The sequence below is a fragment of the Fukomys damarensis genome, unplaced genomic scaffold (genome assembly GCF_012274545.1).
Source record: "Fukomys damarensis isolate Sample0158 unplaced genomic scaffold, DMR_v1.0_HiC HiC_scaffold_17, whole genome shotgun sequence".
NCBI lineage: Eukaryota > Metazoa > Chordata > Mammalia > Rodentia > Bathyergidae > Fukomys > Fukomys damarensis.
Window position 1 is genome coordinate 61,597,087 of NW_022900929.1, and position 22,898 is coordinate 61,619,984.

Here is a 22,898-nt window from a genome sequence, read left to right on the forward strand (position 1 = left end):
AAATCCTCAGTAGCATGGGAACTAGCAGAAAGAATCAACAACTGGGATCTCATCTTATTAAAAAGCTTCTGCACTGCAAAAGAAACCATCAACAGAGCTAAGAGGCAGCCTACAATGTGGGAAAAACTTTTTACCAGCTGCTCCTCAGACAAAGGACTATTATCTAGAATATAAAAAGAACTCAAAACAACCAGCCCCCCCCAAATATAAAGACCCGATTCAAAAATGGGCATCTGAAATGAACAGACACTTCTCAGACAAAGAAATAAAAGCAGCAAGTAAATATATGAAAAAATGTTCCACATCACTGGTCATTCAAGAGATGCAGATGAAAACAACACTGAGATTCCACCTTACCCCACAAAGAATGGCTGCTGTCAAGAAATCAAACAACAACAAATGTTGGTTGGGTTGTGGGGAGAAAGGAACCCTTCTCCATTGTTGGTGGGAGTGAACCACTATGGAAATCAATATGGAGATACCTCAAAGAGCTTGGACTGGAGGTTCCATTTGACCCAGCCATTGCCTCTGCTGGGTATCTTTCCAAAAGAACTAAAAGAATCATATCACAGTGATTTATGCACACCCATGTTTATAGCAGCACAGTTTGTAATATCTAAAACTTGGAAACAGCCCATTTGCCCATCAGTTGGAAACTGGATAAAGAAGATGTGGTTTTTCTATAAAATGGAATATTAGCCATAAAGAACAAGAAATTAGATTCATCCATAGGAAAATGGATACATATTGAGGATATACCTAAGTGAAATAAAGAAGTCACACATATGCAAATACTGAATAGTTTCTCTGTTGTGAATAAACTGTAATAGTACATAAGATCCTAATGAGATGACTGACATTGTGAAATAGGATGAAAAGGTCTAAAGGTGTAGGGAAGGTGGAATGGGTAGGTGAAGGGTGGTAATAAGGGAAAAGAAAAAATGTGAGAAAATGAAAAGATGGAAATAAAGTGGTTGTAAATGGGAAGGGAGGAGGTGATGAAGGTAGGGCAGGGACAAGGGGAAAAAATGAGAATGAAGATCTGTCATGTAGAGATACAAGATCCTAACAATGAATGTAACTGTACTGTATCCCTAAAATGTACCAATAAACTCAATTAAAAAGAAAAAAATCCAGAAGAGTTATCTGAAGTAATCTCAACACACGCAGTTGGCACCCAGTAGCCACATTAATCCAGTGACCTTAAACTTGTCTCTGTCACTGACTTACCTAGAAGAGTACAGTAGATCTAAGCTGGGTCAATTAGATTTTGTTTCTCAAAAATGTCAGATTTTCTCCAAGATGAATGTAAACTTCATGTAGTACAATCATATACTAAGAAAATAAAAAAATAGGTTTAAATTTTAGAATTGAGATATACATGGACTAGAAGTTTTGAGAACTGGGCTGGACCAATGTTCATGCTCTAAAACAAAGTCCATGATCTCCTGTGTTTGAGATCTGCAGAACTACACTTAGTGTTGTCTTCTCTGGATATAATGTTTTCAATTTTTTTTGAATTCTGTCCATTATTCTAGTATCCCATTAATAAATTTATTTTTTTGATTAGAGTAGTGGAATTGGCTCCAGTTTGTTGAAACAAAAATTCTCCAATAGAAGAAAATAAATAGGAATTAGATACAGGGATGGAGAAGCCATTGAGTGAAGAAGGGATGATTCAAAATTGCCAGAGAGCGGAAAATAGAAAGAAATGGATTATGATTGAATTTAGAATAAATCTTATTTAAGAGTTCAGGGAATATATTCTTTAGATTCTGCTTTTAATTGATCCTGTCATAAATAGAAAATAAATTTTTTGCCTGATTTAAATGGCTCATTCCTATATTGAGTATTGTTTAACCTAAAAAATATCTATTAGATAAATTCATGAGTATTGCCACTCTTGAAAGATAAACATATTATATTAGAGTTCTCTGAACAAACAGAACCAATAGAATGTGTGTACCTATACAGTCAAGTGCTGCTTTACAATGTTTGGTTAATGATAAACTGCATACATGGTGGTAGATCCAAAAGATTATATCGCCAAATGATGTCATAGTGTTTAGTTTGTATAACTTCTCTCTTAAATGCACTCTATGATGTTCGCACACTGATGATATCCCCTAATGACTCCTTTTTTAAAAATCTAACGACACCTGTCATTAGATAAATATTTAAGGGAAGACTTATTACAGGAATGTGTTCATGTAATTATGGAGGTCATAAGTCCCATGATCTGCCATCTGCAATATAGAGAACCAAAAAAGCTGCTCATATAATTCACTGTGAGTCGAAAGTGCTGAGAAGTGAGATGGATAAGTCGTGGTTTAATCCCTCATCGGAATTCAAAAGTCAGAACCAGGATGCCCCTGTGCAAGGGTAGGAGAGGATGGACATCTCAGTTTAAGTAGTGTGATAATTCACTCTTTCTCCACTTGAGGTTTTCTTCAGGTCTCAGTGTGGGACAATGCCCACCTACATTGATAAGAAAAGTTCTTTACTCTGTCTACTGATTTAAATGGTTATCTCTTCTAGAAACAGTCACTGACACACCCAGGATAAATGTTTTACTAGCTATCTGGGTATCCCTTTGTCCTATGAAGTTGAGACATGACACATCATGCATATTTTATTTGGCAACCATATTATAAATAAACATTTTTATATTCTAAAGGAGAGAGAAATAACTTTAATGACTTTCTGTGTTTCAGAGTAATAGCAATATAGATTTAGGGAAATTTTTTATTTATAGGAAGTAATTTGCTACATCTGGCCCATGTAACAGATTGTTTTCCAAACTGTGAAAACTGAATACTATTGTTTTAATCAGGAAATATGGAACAATAACTCACATTGGTAAATTTTATGTCACTAAGATAGATACTTATTTTATCTGTTCATATATTCCATAAGTTTTTACTTCATGCTATTATATATTAGGTTCAGTACTCATGCCTGAGATTTATCAGTTAATAAAGATCTCTGGTCTTGATGCTTGCAGTCTTATGTTTAGACTGGGTACTTTTTATAGTTGTTAATTCAGTTGTCTTTCTGCTGAGTTTGAATTGATTTTAGGCCTATCTACTGTATCAATCAGGACTCTTTAGGAGACTTTTAGAATATGGGGAGGGCCATTAATGATGGGAAACAAAATATCCACTGTGAAGACTGAAAGTTATTTAAAATATTCATAATTTTGTGTTGTAATTCAGTGGCACTAGAATAGTGTTCATAGTTTGATTTTGGTTAGAGAAGAGGAAATTAATATAGTAAGTTGAGGAGTCTTAAAATTTTCAAATCACATATATATTTATGTGTGCATAATAGATATATAGATAAGGTGTGATAGAAAAATATGTGCATGTTTAAATAAAATTTATTACACTAAGAGACACATTGCCTTTAATCCCCCTCAAAATACTCCCCCTACCTTTGAACACACTTATCCCATTGTGGTGTGCTGTTATGGCTGCCTTGATGTCCTGAATGGATTCAAAATGTTTACCTTTTGTGATCATTTTTGACTTTGTGGAAGAGCCAGAAGTTGAGGTACCAGATCTGGTGAATAAGGTAAATGAGGACACACTGTAATATTTTTCCAAACCTGCCTTTCTGTTTGATGGTATTGATAGCAGCGTTCTCTGTACATTTTTCTTGTTTTTTTTTTTTTTTTTTTTGGTTTTTTGAGACAGGGTCTCACTATGTAGTTGAGACTCACCTGGAACTCACTATGTAGCCCAGGCTGGTCTCGAACTCAGAGCGATCCTCCTGCCTCAGCCTTCCGAGTGCTGGAATTATAGGCGAGCACCACCACACCTGGCTTTTCTTGGTATTTTTGATAATATTTTACAGGGACATTCACCAAAAGTGACTTCCAGAACTGTTTCAGAAAGTGACAAAAATGGCAAACATTCACCATATTTTTTGATCATCCCTTGTATATTCATATTTATACATATCAAATAAATGTATATCACCTCCCCTCAAAGATAAATTTTCTTAATTAACTCTTTCTCCAGATCCAGCCTACGACCTTATTTTACTATCCTTTAGGAACTTTAACAGAGAGAAGACACTTTAAAGAACACAAAATGAGCAGAAGCAGTTTATCACTTTTATAAGATAATTACAATATTGATATGTAATTAACTGTAATGATTTTAATAGTCCTAAGGAAACCATTAAGTTGGTTTTAAATACTAAGCATTGTCACAGTTAACTAATTGCTGATGGCCATTTGCATTTCATAAACATTACTCCTGTCTATGAATACACTCACACTGTAGCTGCCGCCTTGGTTCAGGAGGTGAAAACCCTAAGAATGGCTTGGTTACCTAGCAAAGAAAAAAACTGCATTTTCTTCTGCACATAGTGGACAAATCCAACTTTTTGTATCAACACTGGAAGATTTAGAGCAGCAGTTTTGCAAGCAGTTCTCTTCTTCAGGGTTAAACTTTTTATCATGATTTTTAGACTTTTTTTCTCCATTTTCACCTCCACAGGATATGCAAAGTGCTGGCATTTGTTCTGATGTCAACATGTAATGAACTTAGTATTTTTAAAACTAACGAATAAATTCATACTTAGATTTTTTAAAAAGTTTTGCTCACTGATATAGTAATAAGCTACTGATAGTTTCCATATAAACATAGATCTTTTACATTACCCATAATTTTTAGGATAACAGTATACTGAAATCAATAAATTAAAGTATTGCTGGTATAGCATAATATAAAGTTATTTCAGGAAGTTAGTGTTCCCAGAATAATGCTTTAAATGCACTGATTTGGATATTTGAACATTATTTTCTGGTCCTATCTTATTGCCACAAACTTGTGCCACATTAGCAAGTATCAAAATGCTGTTCTAGCTTTTTAAAATATCTATGTTAATAGGTATAGTATCTTTGTGAGCCACATTTACAATTGATCTCATTTTTCTTCCATTTTGGGTTAACTGATCTACCGATTAAAAGCTTTAAATAATTGTGGCATATTTCAGTGAATTATACATTATAACAAATATCTCAGAATTATTTTAAGCAATTGATTATAAGTAGGCATTCAAGTTTTAAAATTATCACAGATTTCTTTAAAGTTTACACATTTATCTTGGTCTATTTATATTATAATATGTTTATTCTATATATAGCCTATAGTTTCAAATTAATAGTTATATTTGCCTCACTTATGGAATCTGTGAAAATGAGTAAGATTTTTCTAAACATGCTGATAAAATATTACTGAGGATTGGAATTACCTTTTTAAATGCATTTAGTTACAAGGTTTAAAATTTTTTTAAATTTCCAATATTAATAACATGAAGTTTTGGAATACAAATGACAGTTATCATAGTTGTATAAATGTGAACTTCATGTATATTTACTTTGATTATAAAATAAAAAGCATATTAAAATATCCATTGAAGTAGATTATGTGCTTGAAAATATGAAATAATTATACTACACAAATCTCCCTTTTAGATAGGCATTATAGACAAAAGTATGATTGAGAAGAATAATTATAAACCTTAAAGTGTTTATTCATATACATATTTAGTTATTATAATAACTATTGTGAACCTTTTATCAAAGAGTTATTTCTAAGTACACATTTTTTTTTTTTTTTTTGGTAAGGAGATCAAACTCAGGACCTTTGGCTTTCGAGGCAGTGCCACTGACCTAAATCCCTGGCCCATACACAACATTTTTGTATGTTGGAGAACATTTAAAAAAAACACTGATTAATAGAATTTTTCATGTGTTCACTGATAAAGACTCCTTCCTTGAACAAACCATAGGCTAGATGTGGAGCAGTTCTAATGTAGAGTCAAAAGGTTCTGGTGACTAAGAAGGGTGAGGGATTGGCAAATGTGACAGATGACTTTGTATTGTATTTTTTCAGTAATGGAGATTGAACTCAGAACTCGTGCTTGTGAGACAGGCATGGTGCCACTGAGCTAAATCCCCAGCCCCAAATGTCTTTAAAGTTTAGAGTTTGAGGGACTGTAAGTGGCAATACTATCAACTGATACAGAAAATATGAGGAGAAGGTTTTGTGGTAGCAAATAATAAATTAATTGTCTGAATTTGTTAGGACCGAGAAGAATATGGAATAAGTAGAGATAGCCACAAAGGATTGAAAATAAATGTGTGAAACTCAGGGGAGGGATCAGAGCTGTGGATGTCTATTTGAGATGAATCAGCATTTAGAGGATAGTTGAAACCAGAGCAATGAATGTAATCATCTATGGGAGTAATTAGAGAAAGAGAATAATCCAAAAATCAACCAGAAGTAACTTGAAGAGAACAGGAAAATGAACCCATGAAGGTGGGATCTTTTCCATTGTCCCTGTGGTCCCGCTACACCTGTGGTTTCTGATATTTCTACAAGAGCACCAATTTTTGTATAATATGAAATATACATGAAAATAAACAACTAGTGGAAAATTAGAAGACATCTAGAAGAGGGTGTGTTAGGAAGAAAGGGCTTTAGGAAATTTGGGGTGTTCACTGCTCTTGGCCATGCACAAAATGAAAATAAACCACATGATTTTTAAATTGCCTCAGATACTCTTAGTAGAATTGTTTTCTTTTGTCTTTTGCTTTTATCAATTAATATATTAATATGGGTAAGTATTTAAAAACATGATAAAAAGTATTACTCTCTCTCCCTACCTATGTACATTCCTAAAAAGCAACTGTATTTACCTCTGCCTTGTTTGTAACAGTCTAAATATAGGTTTGGATGGGGGGGTTGTTCCTCTGTTTTTAAAAATTCGCTAGTGCATGTTGATGATACACAGTGATGACTTTCATTGTGGGTATTTTGCACACTTACGTGACACAACTGTTCTTTTTTACACCCCCCCACTTCTTAGTTCTCTTCCTCTTTGTAGCTCTACATATTTTCTTTTGTTTATCTTTTGTTTTGCTCTTAAATTTATTTATACTGTACTTAGGTTTTCTCTCATAAGAGAAACCATATGGTACTTTTTGATGGATATACTTTAGATCATGAATCTTGTGTGGGCAGAAAATTCTAAGAGGGCTTCTCAAGATTCTGTCCCAGTGGAATGCTCCATGTCATCCTCTTGGGGTAGATTTGACAGGGTGGCGTGTCAAGGTGGTTGGTTTTGGAAACCTCTTGGGGGATTGGTGGAGCACACTTCTGGGTATATCTGAATTGGTCATGGAGGTCTGGCCTTGGAGTCTACGTCTGGCCCTGTTCTGCTGCTCTGCTTCCCAGCCACCATGACCTAGGCATCTTTGCCCTTTCATGCCATTCTGCCATGATGCTCCTGCTTCAGAACCAGCTGACCATAGACTGAATCCCTTGAAACTGAGCCAAATTAAACCATCGTTTGAGTTATGGGTGTCAGGTATTGTGTCTCAGGGATGAGAAAATGACTAATACAATAGATAAACCCATGAATATAATGGCTATCACCCCAATGATTAGGTTCATAATCACTAGTGTTCTAATCAATGCAAAAGGAGATCATCCTAAGAGTGCCATACTTGTCAGGCAGAACCTTAAAACGGACAGACTGGGGCTTTCCAGAACAATTCTGCCAGCCTTGAAGAATTGCACTGCTGTGTTTTGAAAGAAGAGGGACATATGGCTAGGATCTAAAAGTGGCTTTCAAGAGTAGAAAGTGATCTCCACTTTATCTCTTTCATATCCTCTCTCATTATTTAAATGTTGTAATGATTTTAGTTCCTCAAATGGTTAATTTTGTTTGTTTAGTCTTTTGTGCTCTTATTTATTGGTCTTTCAAGTGTAAGCCAGTATCTGGATTCCTGTTAATGGAAATAAGGACAATAGCAGTTCCCCCCCCCCACTATTGCTACCTTTCCCTGGTGTGACACTGATGGTGGAGAAACCTGTATCTAATCTGGGGCATTTGTGGACAAGGCAACTGATGAAATGAGTGCATAACAAAAATGTAGTGTACTGCTCTGCATAAATGTTTATCATACAGAAATCCAACATGAGGTACTTGGAGTCAGTTGTATGCATTCACCACTTGGTAAAACTCAGCTGAGCCTTGTAGGGATGCTCTACCCTGTGAATCCATCACCTGAGGTGCTCATAGAAGTTAAGTACAAGCTACAGGAAAAAGCTAAGGGAAACTAAGTACTGGAAGTCTGCTTAGGAGGTGAAAGGATAATTTGTTTATCTGATGTCAAGAGACTCAGTGAAGTTCATTTTAACCTTGGGAAGATAAGAAGCAAATTCCATCTAATTGGGACCACTCAACATCACTGAATTTCCAGATCCTCTTCAATGTGCTTGGATCCTTTGCTGGTAAAGAAGCCACATTTTACAAATTCACATTCCAAATTATCATTAACAATCTTTTCTATAACTGATTTTTTTGATTTTAAAAGTTTTGAGTTTAAAACTTTAAAGGAGATACTCAAGTGAAATTAATAGGACACACGTGTAGATATCGAATCGTTTCTCTGGTGTGAGAAACTGAAAGTGTAAATAAGGACTAAAAGGTGTAATAAATAATGTGAAATAGGAAGAAAAGGGGCAAAAGGGAAGGGGAAGTGGGAGGGGTGGTGAGATGGAAGAAGGGAATGGAATTAATATGAGAAAAAGAAAAAAATGGAAACAGAGTCTTTGTAGATAGGGAGAGTTAGAGGGGTTGAAGGGCAGGCAGGGGAATGGGGAAAAAAATAACCAACATGGATTATGTAAAGGTGCAAATATCTAATGATAATTGTCATTATATTGTATACCTTAAGTGTACCAATAAAATTAGTTTTTAAAAAAGGTTTATTTTAAAAATTAAAATACCATAAATATCATTTGTAATGTTATAGATATATCATTGTTTTAAAATTCTAAGTAGAAGAAACCACCTTTAGATAGGGAAAAGGGATTTATTGAGGGGAAGGGACAGGGAGTCCCTGGAACTGATGGAAAGTATAGAGAGCCAGGTTCAGAAACTTCATGCTGTCATTAAAGTAAAAGTACAGTAGACTTAAGTCCTGGGATGGGAGCTCTGATAGGTTCCACCTCAGGCAATGGAGGGTAGGTAGGGAAGAATCTTACCTCTCAAAGGGACTCTATAGGGATTCTTTGACCGGTTTAAGGGTTGGGAGCAGAGCACCTGGATTCTGGTTTTACCAAGACTACACTGTATGACAAGGAAGTACTTCCTCACGAGAAATGCAGAAATTGTTAGGAAGAATGCCTGGATGCCAGGAAGTAAAACAAAATGCTGAGGATCTCATGCTGTATAAGACTAAAGAAAGCAATGTCACCATCTACTAAGCTAGATCAGGAAATACCTGTAAGGACTAGCCTGAGAAATGGCCATATTCCAAGTAGGGAAGGGAGGTGGGAGAGGCTTTCAAAGCATTTCTGCTCACCTGCAAAGTGTTTTCCATCTTGTATGATGAATTTCAAGTTTAAGTGTCCAAAATATTATTAAACATTATTTTAACGTGTGCCTATGTGATCAAACTTGCCTATCTGTGATTATGTAAGATATGAAATGTGTTATATTTTTAACCAATTGAGTTCTGACCAGAAACCATGCAGAGGGCAGATGGACCTCATTATTTGCAAGCATACTGTTCCTCCTACCTTTGTTGTAGAGCTCTGTTTTAAGATTGCTGAAAGAGCTATTGGAATTGTGAAATACTTTTCTTTTTTTTTTGTTTTGTTTTTTTAGACAGGGTCTCACTATGTAGTTGCGACTGACCTGGAACTCATTATGTAGTCCAGGGTGGTCTTGAACTCACAGCAATCCTCCTGTCTCAGCCTCCCGAGAGCTGGGATTACAGACGTGCGCCACCATGCCTGGCTGTGAAATCCTTTTCTTCAAGTTGTAAAATATACAGGAACCTATTTTATGAATTTTTAAAGCTTTTTTTTTATTTTATTAGGTCTTCTCTGGAAAAATTGTAGCTGAGAATCAGTATTTGCCTTTATACTTAAATAGAAAAATCTTGCCTCAATTTTATGAAAGTGGATTTCTTGGCTATAACTTGGATAGCCATATTTATTCTTTTCACTTAGTTAGTTAGGACATTAGCATGAGGCTCTTCAGAAAAAATATAAATTCTAAGGAGAGAGAAGCCTCCTTTCAGATTTTGTGAACAACCAGTTGGGATGTGTTTGTGTAAATCTCAGAACTGGTTACCATAGGATAATATGATTGGCTTTCCATTATCACCTTAGGAATAACTGTGTAGTCAACTGCTATTTGAGGGAGGAAAATATTCTCAAACTAGATTTTTCTTCTCATGTAAAATTGAAGTGTTTCATAACTGCTCAAGAAATTAAGCCTGTGTGATTCCTTTAGTCACAAACAAACTCAGAGGCAGAAAAGTAAGCAGTTTTATCTCTAACTGCTTATTTAAGACTATGTAAACACTTAGAAAAGTAATATGTAGCTTGATTTTAATGTCCTGAATTTCTCAGCTTTATGATTTAACTTATGGTGCCTATATGGGAATTTGTTTTGGTGATTTTTGGAGAAGAGAAAAAAGTTATTTTGGGGATGGGACAATAGAATTCATTCCTTCTTTAGTTTGTTTCTCTGACTTTAGTGCCTTTCTTGAGCCATTTTTTTCTTTTCCCTCTAAAGAAAGCTGAAGGTCAGCCTATTTATTTATTTATTTTCATGCAACAACCTTTACCAACATTTTGAATTGGTTCAGCTGTTACTGAAGATGGTAATTTCTAAACTTAAATTGGGGCAAATGGCTATAATGCTGATGCTGCTGCACTGGCCACTGAAGAACTAACAGCCACCACCCCTCAGACAGAGGACCAGGTACAGAGTGGATTCTTTCTGGATGTTGTTTGCATCAGAATGAGTGCAGCTGTCTTCCTTTCTTGCCTGTTTGCAAAGATGCGCCCCTGCTGGTCAGGGGGATGCCTTCTTCTTCTTCTTTTTTTTTTTTTTTTTTTTTTTAAATGAGTTTATTGGTACATTTTAGGGATACAGTACAGTTACATTCATTGTTGGGATCTTGTACCTCTACATGACAGGTCTTCGTTCTCATTTTTCCCCCTTGTCCCTGCCCTCCCTTTACCCTCTCCTCCCGTCCCCATTGACAACCACTTTATTTCCATCTTTTAATTTTCTCACATCTTTTCTTTTCCCTTATTATCCTTCCCCTACCCATCCCACCTTCTATACCTTTAGACCTTTTCTTCCCATTTCACAATGTCGGTCATCTCATTAGGATCTTATGTACTATTACATTTTATTCACACCAGAGAAACTATTCAGTATTTACACATGTGTGACTTCTTTATTTCACTTAGGAGTATATCGTCAATATATATCCATTTTCCTACGAATAACTAATTTCTCATTCTTTATGGCTGAGTAATATTCCATTTTATAGCAAAACCACATCTTCTTTATCCAGTTTCCAACGGATGGGCAAATGGGCTGTTTCCAAGTTTTAGCTATTACAAACTGTGCGGCTATAAACATGGGTGCACATACTTCTCTGTGATATGATTCTTTTAGTTCTCTTGGAAAGATACCCAGCAGAGGGATGGCTGGGTCAAAGGGAACCTCCAGTCCAAGCTCTTTGAGGTATCTCCATATTGATTTCCACAGTGGTTGCACCAGTCTGCACTCCCACCAACCATGGAGAAGGGTTCCTTTCTCCCCACAACCCCGCCAACATTTGTTATTGTGTGATTTCTTGATAGCAGCCATTCTTTGTGGGGTGAGGTGGAATCTCAGTGTTGTTTTCATCTGCATCTCTCGAATGACCAGTGATGTGGAACATTTTTTCAAATATTTTCTTGCTGCTTTTACTTCTTTGTCTGAGAAATTATATTCAGGATAGAAGACAAGTACGTACTGGATCCATGCATCAGCCCCTTCTTTATTTTCCCTTTTTGAGCTTCTGTGATGGAAAACCGATTAAATGACTCAAATCTAACAGATACATGCTGCAGACAGTCGTTCAGGTGTTTCTGGTTCAGAACCTGTCTCCGGAGCTTCCACCCAAGGGCGCAGAGACTGCGGGTCCGGAGTGGCGCCTGGCCCTGGACTAGTTCTGTCTCTCCCACCTTGAGTCCGCAACTCTCGACTCCATCCTGACCAAATGACGTCTACTAGCAGTGATGCCTCCAAAACAGCTCTCCCCTGTCAGGACCTGCTAACTTCCTGTTCAAGAGCTTTAAGCAAGTGACTTTTGCATTTTCAAATAAGAACTCTTGTACAAAGTGGAAAGTTAAGATTGAGACAGAACAAAAAATTGAGCCTAGAACCCTTCGCAGCTGTCTCCAAAACAGACGATGTGATTCTGAATTTGGGCATTCAAAATGAAACAATAAGATGGATCCCAGAGATATTTACAAGGCAGGTAATTATGTAGAAGAGGAAGCAGAAAGGGAAATCAAGGCTGAACTTCCAAAAAAAAAAAAAAAGTTTTCATAAGGCTGACATAGATCAGCGATGTGTGGCTTTGTTAAGTAAACAGATGGTGTTTTTCTGGTGGCTCAATGTTCCTGGCAAGTTGGGGCGTCTTTGCACTCTATAACAGGTTAAAATGCAAATCTTCATGAAGACCCTGAAGACCATCAACCTGGAGGTGGAGCCCAGTGATACCACTAAGAATGGGAAGGCCACAATCCAGGATAAAGAGTGCAACCACTGTGGAAATCAACGTGGAGATACCTCAAAGAGCTTGGACTGGAGGTTCCATTTGACCCAGCCATCCCTCTGCTGGGTATCTTTCCAAGAGAACTAAAAGAATCATATCACAGAGAAGTATGTGCACCCATGTTTATAGCGGCACAGTTTGTAATAGCTAAATCTTGGAAACAGCCTATTTGCCCATCCGTTGGAAACTGGATAAAGAAGATGTGGTTTTTCTATAAAATGGAATATTACTCAGCCATAAAGAATGAGAAAATAGATTCATTCATAGGAAAATGGATACATATTGAAGATATACTCCTAAGTGAAATAAATAAGTCACACATGTGTAAATACCGAATAGTTTCCCTGGTGTGAATAATCTGCAACAATGCATAAGATTCTAATAAGATTACTGACATTTAGAAATGGGAAGAAAGGAGCTAAAGGTGTAGGGAAGGTGGGATGGGTAGGGGAAGAGTAAAAAGGGAAAAGAAAAAAATGTGAGAGAATGAAAAGATGAAAATAAAGTGTTTGTAGATGGGGAGGGGAGGAGGGGGTGAAGGGAGGGCAGAAGTAAGGGGAAAAATGAGAATCAAGACTTGTCATGTAAAGGTACAAGATCCCAACAATGAATGTAACTGTACTGTATCCCTAAAATGTACCAATAAACTCAATTAAAGCTGAAAAAAAAAAAGACTAAAGAAAAAAAAATCCTTAGGCATATGGATACATTTGAGAATAATGCATAATAGCAGATCCTTAAATGTGGAAGATGTTCTTACTAGCTTTGACAATACTGTTTTACTTAAGAGTCTACTTCTTTCTACCATGTGAAAGTCTCTTTGCGGAGAGGATTAGCCTGTTATTGATTTGTCATGCCTTGAAAGGATTCATCCAGCTCCCTAGGGAAAACTACAGGATGACATCCTTCACCTCAAGCGAGGTGCTGGCTGCTTCAGTGTTGCCTTTGACATGTTGCTCAGATACCTTGGGTAACAAGAGTGCTCTGGTTGTAAGCACTGGAGCGGTTTTCTTGCATCTGTTTTCTCTGTTTCCAGCCATTCCTCCTGATCTCTAATCAGAATAGCTTCACCTTGCTATATCTCTTCCTCTCTTTCTCCAGAGCTGTCTCTTTCCTTGACTGAAATGAGTTTTTAAAAACATGATTCTTCTCATGGATTAATGGGTCCAAACTCAATATAATTATTTGGTATCAATACAGTCTCATTTGTGCTTATGGGTATAATAGCTTCATTTGTACATTTTTAAAAACACATCATCCTTTGATAGTATGAATAGATGAACTAACACTTCCCATATAGTTTATTGTATGTATGTGTGTGTGTGTATATATATATATGTATATATATATATATATGCTTCTAAAGGATAGGAGGTCAATAGCTGTTTGTGTTATTGCTATAACTTAGTGTGAATTAGGATTTCTGCTAATATTGTAGCTTAAATTCTGGGAATAGATTGGTAAGACCTCTTTGCCATTCTTTTAAATCTTTTTCTCCTGATTTGGCTACATGAAAAGTGCATGTGTAGACTCTCTGCCATATATACTCTTATATGTGGTAATGGTGATTTTTTTTTACCAGTGAATGCTAGGGCCTACCTGGACTTTTAGCACACAGATATAGTCATTGATTCTGGGTTTTTCCTAGTGGTCTGATAATGGTACCTGTTTTATGATATTTCCAGGATAATCTCTTGTGAGCTAGTAATCAGTATTACCAAAACATTATTAAAATGAAACATTTTCACTTTTTAATGTACATTTACCAAAGGTTTAAATCTGTTATGGAATATAGATAAAATTACCAGTTTTCCAAACTTTTGTTTTCTTTTTAAATTTTATTGCTGTTGTGCTGTGTAGTTGAGTCTATAATATTAGTGGAATTATCAAAGTTTCAAGGATGCCCGCTCACATTTAGAATGTTTTCTTCATATAAATGTGTGTATTTAGTTACACAAAGTATATGTATATATGGCAATATGCATATATAATACATGCACAATCTATGTCTACACGTGTACTTTATATACACAGATGCTTTACATCTGTGTACACATACACATTTTAGTAAAATAGTTTAATTAAAAATGAGAACATTTGGGGTTTTATGTATCATCCATTGCTCTATTTTTAGATGAATGTCATGAAAAGAGCATGAATCAAAAAATTCAGGCTTTAGCCTGCCAGTTATTGTATAATCATCAGCAATTCTTTGAACAAGTCTAAACACTATGTAAAATTAAAGAAGAAAGAATAACTACTTTGTAGTATAATGAACATACAATTGGATAATGTGAAAACAGTAACTGTAGATAAATTTGTATTATTTTTTCTTATTGGCATCATCTGCTTCATTCTTGAACTTTTTGACTACTTTTGATTTTGTAGAATAGTAAGTATTTGTGGTGTGTATTATCCTATATTAATATTTTGCATTATTTTGCTATATAAAAACACAATGTAAAGATACACAACTAGGGCTGGGGATTTAGCTCAGTGGTACCACCACCTGCCTTGCAGGTGCATCGTCCTGAGTTCAGACCCCAATACCAAATGAAACAAAACATATATAACTAAAACAATATGACATTAGTGCAGAAGTACACATATAAATTAGTATTTTAGTATAGTGTTAACAAAGACTTGAAAATACATTATTTATCATATGATCAAGAGGTAATTGCAGTGATAAATTTTTTTCAATAAATACTATCAAGAGCACAAGCTAGGAATTTTTTAAAAAGCTTACTCATTCCTCTACACTATATATCAAAATAATTTAAAAGCAATTAAATATTTAATTAAAAATCATAACATTCATAGATATATCAGATGAATATCTTAATTACATTGAAATTAGAAAGCCCTTCTAAGTATGACACCAAACCCCATGAATTTAATAGATTGACTAAAGATTTAAAGACACTTTATTTAAAAAGCAGCATCAAAAAAGTTGAAATACAGATGATAAAGTGGTAATTATTTTTTATGACAGATACATAGTCAAAGATGTATTCTCTGTATTTTGTAAAGAAAGTTTCACAAGTAAGTCACAAAAAGACAGGCAATCTGTGAGTCTTTAAGGAGAGGATAAAACAGCCAAAAATTAGGAACAAGTATTTCAGAAAAGAAGAACTAATGTTCTGTAAAGATATCAAATTATTACTTTTCTAATAATCAAGGAAATGTAATTAAAACAGTGAGGTAGAATTTTTGTTAAGTGCATTGGTAAAGATGCAGGAAGTGATAATGAATTATGAGGAATGGGCATTCTTTATACACTGTTGGTGGAAGAATAAATTGATTCTATTTAAAAAAAAAGCCCTTGAACAATCCTGTTTCAATTATGGATTGAAATCCAGACTTAGTTTGAATCATAAGATCCTCCATCTCCTGTGTACTTCTCTTTCTCACCTACTACTCCCACCTGTACATATTCCAGCAATACTGAACTAGAAGTTTCCTGTTCTTCAAAACTTTTATGCTATTTCCTGTTCTCTCTGCTGTAGTGTTCCCCTAGAACACTCCTCTATAGACATTCTCTGTGATGTCTTCTGATACTCTTGGCAGGACAAGTCATTTTCTATTATATTACCTTGTATATATATTTTTACATTTAGAAATGACTGTACCATTTTATAACTCTTTTTACTTTGTTTTCTTGGATGTCTCTCAATTTCTTGAAAGTTGAGCCTCTGGAACAGCCACTAGACTGGAACCTAGCATGAATTAGGTGAGAATAACTGTGGAATTGAAATAATTTTTAGTGAATGGCTTTAATTTTGATTTCAAGGATTTATACTGGCATTCATTTTTCTAGTAATGATAATATTAAGCTGTCATTTTTTTCTCCACATCAGATTTTGTGGTGGGTTTCTTATGTTCCTTATTTCTACATTTGATCTTAGCCAAAAGGTTGATAAGCGATGTTCCTTATTTCTAATCCATACAACAAATATCGTAAAAAAAAGTAAAACTCTTGCATTTAACAAATGAGGAAGTTGAGCCTAATTTGTTATGTAACTCTCCTGAAATTGTATTAGGGCTAGGATCAAAAAAACTCAATTAAATATATTTGATATCCAAATCCATTTTTCTGTGCAGTCATGGTTCTTTTTATTTCTTTGGTATTGGTGAAATAGGATAGAAATAATTCCAAGTCCTAATTCCTTGATTATAGCAATATACCTTGTAAGTGTAGTATGCAAACTATATGGTAATATTTGCTGCATTACAAATTAATTCCAAATTTAGTAGCTTAAGACAATAAACATTTACTATCTTATAATACTGAAGGTCAGAAATCTTTGCAGTTTGTTGGGAGCTCAATATCTCTCCTAAGAAAAAAAAAAGATCTCTCATAAGATTTTAATCAAACAATAGCCTGAGCTGCAGGATCATTTCCAAATTTGTGTGTGTGGTTGTTGACTGGATTGAGTTCCTCACAGGCCTTCAGATTTAAGGTTCAAATTTCTCACTACTATTATAGCTGGAGGCCTCCCCAGTTCACTGCCAATTAGATCTCACCACAGGGCATCTGGCATTAGATAGCTGGATTCCCTTCAGAATGGACAAAAGCAAGAGGGTGAGTGAGTATCCATGATAGAGGCCACAGTCTTTAAAATCTGCAGTGATAATCCCACCACTTCTCCCATATTCTATTCATTCAAAGTCAATTAATAGCTGGGGATTTAGCTCAGTGGTGCTACCACCTGCTTCACAAGCACAAGGTCCTGAGTTCAATCCCCAGTACCAAAGTCAATTAATAGTCCAGCACATACTCAAAGGAAATGGGTTACATAGTGACGTTAATACTGGGAGGTGGGCTCATTGGACTTGTCTTAGAGGCTTCTACTACACAAAATAAATGAGGGTGCAAGAGGAAGGTGAAAAAAAGAGACTTGAATAAAAAAATGAAAATGAAGCTTTGTAAATAAGTGGAGGAGGGGTTGAAGGGAGGGAAGGGGATTGGGGGAAAAAACGAAGAATCAAGATTTATCATATACACGTACAAATTCCCTATGATGAATGTGATCATAATGTATATCCAAAATCTGCTAATAAAAATTTTAAAGACCCTATTGAAACAGGTCAAATAACATTTTAATGTAAAAAGAATTCTAGGAGGCATAAATTTTTTTCTTTTGAATGTACAGTTAAAAGAAAGTAAAAGTGCAATAAATATTGTGATAACTGAAAATTTTACCATCACCATCATCTTTGCTTTTCCCATAGATGTTGGGGTAGGACTCAAATCAGTCTTGTAATTATGGGATGGATAAATTTGAAAGATAAGTTATTATGGCCAAAGAAAAAGAGAATACCAGTTTTAACATGTCTAGCTCTATTTTTAATTGCTTGTGTTTCACTCTCTCAAAAGCATTCTATGGGTCAACTCAGACTTAGAAGAAATTATTTTTTAACTTGGATCACTATCACTTGCTCAACTTCAGACTAAATCAAATTTGCTGAGTAAGATAATGTAGTTATTTGTGCACAAATAGAAAGGGAAAGAAGAATGAGGGACTTGTAACAGATGCTGTGCTTACAAATGTCAACATTTTCAGTGAGCCAGTGACTTTAAAAGGTCATACCACTTTATACTTCTGCCTCTGAAATTCAGTAATAAAGACAGATACGTTCTTTATTTCCTACTCTAAATGTATTCATTTCCCAATTTTCCATGTCACAGAATTGGCTTTACCATCTGCCACTGTTTTATGTCATGCCTTCAGATCAGAGCCTTTTATTCGCCTTTGTTTATTAATCTTTAAGAGGCGATATTACCAAGACCATGGAGTTGTCTCATAATATTTGGCTAATAGTGATATGGGTAATCGATTTGGAATAACCCTTCAGTGGCAGAAAAAAAATTTGTGTGAGGATTATATGCACTTTAGGACCATTGTTAAAATTTTGATCTGCATGACTTAGCAGAGAATATTATATTCCTTTTCTGCATGTCAGTTAGGTCTAACTTGAATTGTTTTGTTCAAAATTTTTATATCCCTACTTAGACTTGTATTCCTTATTCTTCATGAATTGTAGAAAGAATGTAATAATGCCTGTGATTATAGATTGATTTTTGCATTTCTGTCTGGAATTATAAGCTCTACCTTGACTGCATACTTTAGCATATAAAATATCCTAGTTATACACACATATACTCATTTTATAATAGCTTGGCCTTTAGTTCTAGTTTTTCTGATTTATTATACTTTGTGTTTTAAAATCACTTAATATAGTTATACTTTTATTGAGGTATTTTATTTTGATAGCTGTACCTGGATTTAATAATGCTATATACATTTCTATTTTTCATAGAGGAATTTAATTTGCTCTTTGTTGCCTTGTTTATGTCTAAATTATTATATGTTTATGTATAGTGTGTATTTTGTACACTTTCAAACTATTCCTCTTATCTTTCCAAGTTTTTGTCCACATTTGTTTTGTATGTAAAAAAGTTGTGTTCTTTTTTCTTTCTGTGGTTGGAAAATTATGCATCCTATCCTTATATTCTACAGGTTAACCTTCACTGTTTAAGGGACATATTTAAATATTTTTCTATTAGAATCTAAAACAAATCAGTGAATTTATGTTCTTGTTGAACACAGGCTTTATTTCTTTCTACCTCTTCCTCCCATGTTGAGATAATCTGAGATATCAGTTCCAGCTCACTACTATTTAACATAAAATTGTTTAGCATGTGTTTTATTGATTTAATTGCTGATTATTGTTTCTTCTTGAACATTTCTTAAATTTGTTTTCTGACATTCACATATTGTTTAGAGAGTGTAAAAGATTAAATTTTTTTATCCTTGATGATCTGAAAATATACTTACTTTGCCTTCCTATCTAGATAATATTTTGATAAGACAGACTTTTTTCAGGCTGAAAATAATTTTCATTTAGAACTTTGAAGGTATTTCTTGAATCTAGAGGTGCTTGTCTGAGGTGATACCAGTCTGATTTTTTACTTTGTAGTACATAACTCTCAACCTTGTTTCTCAAAGCTTTTACATTTTTACTTTATCCTTGGTGGTTTGAAATTACTGTATGGGAATAAGTGTCCAGGTGCAGGCTTTTTTCATTCATTTTCCACAGTTCTCCAATTTTAAGACCAGTTATGGGAGTTTGTCTTCTATTATTTTTCTGATTATTTTCCCTACTCCTTTCTTTTTGATTATTTCTCATGGAATTTTGATAGATGAAGTCTCATTATTCTGGATTTATCCTCCATGTAGTTTTCAATTTTTATACCATTTATTTGGAAATAATTTTAAATGTAAAAGGATATCGTAGGAATGGTACAAAGAACTTCTATATGCTTTATAAGAAGACTCAGAAATGGTTCACTTTTTGCAAAATTTCCCCTCTCTTCCTCCTCTCCCCCTTCTTTCTTTCTCATTTCTAAAGATCAAATGGAGGGCCTGGTATATGATAGGCAAGTGAGCTACATCCCCATTCGAAGGATATTCTATTATATAAACAGATTACAATTAGTTACAATTAAGAAATTTAACTGATACAATAGTATTATCAAATGTAATTTTTTTTGTATCAGGGATCAAACTTGGGACCTTGCGCTAGCGAGGCAGGCTGAGGTACCATCCCTGAGCTAAATCTCTGGCCCCTTGAATATAAGTTTTTAAATACATTCTATCTTTTTCTTTTACTGTACTGTCTGAGAATTTTAATGATTAGCTGTTGTCATTCTTTTTTCAGTTCACCTATTGATTTTTTATTTTATATCATACTTCCAATTTACAAGATCATTAACTGGCTCTCTTTATAGCCTGATCTTTTAGATAGTATGTCTTTTTTATTTCACAAAGGTTATTAATTAAATTTATTTTATATTTTTATTTCCTTATTGTGTTCTTATTTTCTCTGTTGGGTGTAGTGTGTCTTTTCAATATGTTGTTTTTCCTTATTTTGGTGATTCTTTATTATGTGTTCATTTTTGTATCTGAGAGTTATTTCTAATGTACTGGTTGTACTTGCTCTTAATTCTCTTTAACATGTGGATGCTTTTTTAAGAAAATGAAATATTTAAAAAAGTATGCAAACATAAGTCAGGCATATTATTGGTCAACCTCTTTATCTGCATTATAAACAATAATGAATTGAAAACATAGGAAAGAAGTGCTTTCTCCCTGTGCGATCTCTTTCTTTGGTCTCCTTTGAGAAGACCAATTTCAGGGCTTACCTCAGATGACTGTACTACACTATAAAACTTATATTTTGAATAGAAACTTTATCTTGGTAAACAGAGTTTCCTTTTGAAAAATAAAAGGGCAAAAAAAAATAAGCTACACTGAATACTAGGATTTTGTATGGAGTTGATGTAAGATTTTAAAATAAAGTTTTCATCTTTAGCTACTTTTATCCCTGCTATCTAATGATGGCATTTTAATACCAGGAAATGATTATTCTTTCTATTTTTTTATTCATAAAGTTATCCTCAGTAGTCTCCTTGGTGTCCTGAGCTTTAATATTAACAGATGCTTTGTTGAACATAGGGGCCTTTCAACATAAAATTGTTCTTTGAGAGTTAGAAAAGATTGAATCTGTCTGAAAAGCTGCTGTCCCATTGAGGGCTAGTGACAAAAGGTTCAGCTTGTTTATTCACAGCACTGCATTCATAAATGGTGCTGTCACACAACTGTGTTAGTTATTGAAACTACTTCTAGCAGCATATGCTTTTCCTGAGTAGTGTCTGCTATTCATTTTATTAGTTTCACTTGGTTTCCTAAGAGATCCAGTGGGTGAATGGGCGAGGTAAGAACACCAGAGATGCATCTGAATGCTGAGTTCTTTCCTTTGTATCACGTTTACTTGTCGTCCTCTTCTTTCTGTGCAGAGCCTCCTCTGTCCACCTTGCCCTTCCAGCAAGCTGCTTGTCTTTAGAGACTCGACTGCACTCAGTGTCCATTTTTTCACCTCCTCTTCAATTAGGCTTCTATGTCAGAATGCAATTGAAATTGCTCACCGCCCCACCTTTGCTGCTAAACCCAGTGGGAAATTTTCAGTTTTATTCACCAAACATCAGTGAGCTCCTCTTGTGTTCGGAACAGTTCTTCATACTGGAATGTAGCACTGAATGGGATTCCTAGTGTATGGAGCTCAAATGAACAAGTGTATCAGATGGTAAAGTGTTATGATGAAAATGAAAGGAGAGAGAGAGGAAGAGAGAGAGAATGAGTAAACAAGGGCTTATTTTGGTTGTATGGTCTGAGGAAAAGTTTGCAAGAGGAAAGTTTGAGCTGACATTGAGGACAGTGTGGAGTCTCCCTGTGAAGCCTCATCTTACTCATCAGCATTGGAGAAACTTACTACATTAATTCCTGAAAGTTCTCTATCTTTGACTTTTATAATATCATATACTTCTGGTTTTCCTGTCTCTTCTCTGGCCATTCCTTTGAGTCAGTTTTGCAGTCTAATTTTCTTCCTCATTTTCCCTGCTGATGTTCCTTAGGATTAGTCCTTGATCTCACTCTGTGCCTTCCGAGCATACTTGTGTATTCCATTATCTTTATTTTTATGAGTTGACAAAAGCTTAAATTTGGATCTCCAATTTTGGTATTGTCTCAGCCCTTTAGGCCAGTCACCTGGCACCCACAAGACTCTCCACTTGGGTATTCCCAAAGCATCAGCACCAAATATATCCTCTCCACGTTACCCACCATACAGTGGATGCAAGAGGGGAACTAGGAATTATCCCTATATTTATATGTGACAATGAAATTATATCTGTCACCCTCAAGCCATTAAGGCAAGCGTCAGATCTGACTTGTTTGTCATTGTAAACTCATGGCTTATGGTGCTCCATATATATTTATTTGAAAAGTAAATGAATATTTATACCCAATTCTTATTTTTAAGATGACTCTGGAATATATGTGACAGCTTCTGCTTAAGCAAATTAATATCTTCTATAAGGACTATATTGCAGAAAAAACCCCACACATACTAAGTTTTAGAATGATCCAAGTGACAGCCTCAATCACAGACACAAAGGTAGCACTGTGTTTTTTCCTTAACAAATGTGCTGGTCATTTTCCAGTTTGATCTCTCAGTTATATCATGTTCTTCTCTTGCTTGAGTCTATATTTTAGGGCATAAACACCCAAACTGCATTTCCCAGACACTTTTGCCACCTGGTTCCATCTGGCTGGAAAAGAAGAAGCTGGAGTGTCCTTCTACCTTTGCTTCTAGCTGTCCTTGTCAACATCAACAC

The 22,898-nt window shown here is 35.0% G+C and overlaps 1 long non-coding RNA gene across 1 annotated transcript in view; it reads left to right on the forward strand.

Annotated features, from left to right (window-relative positions):
* Positions 1-12,670, forward strand: part of LOC104868033 — a 75,341-nt gene extending 62,671 nt beyond the window's left edge. The window contains exon 4 of the long non-coding RNA XR_004517721.1: positions 11,976-12,670. This is a non-coding gene — a long non-coding RNA (uncharacterized LOC104868033). The remainder of the gene's footprint in view (positions 1-11,975) is intronic.
* The last annotated feature ends 10,228 nt before the right edge of the window (positions 12,671-22,898 follow it).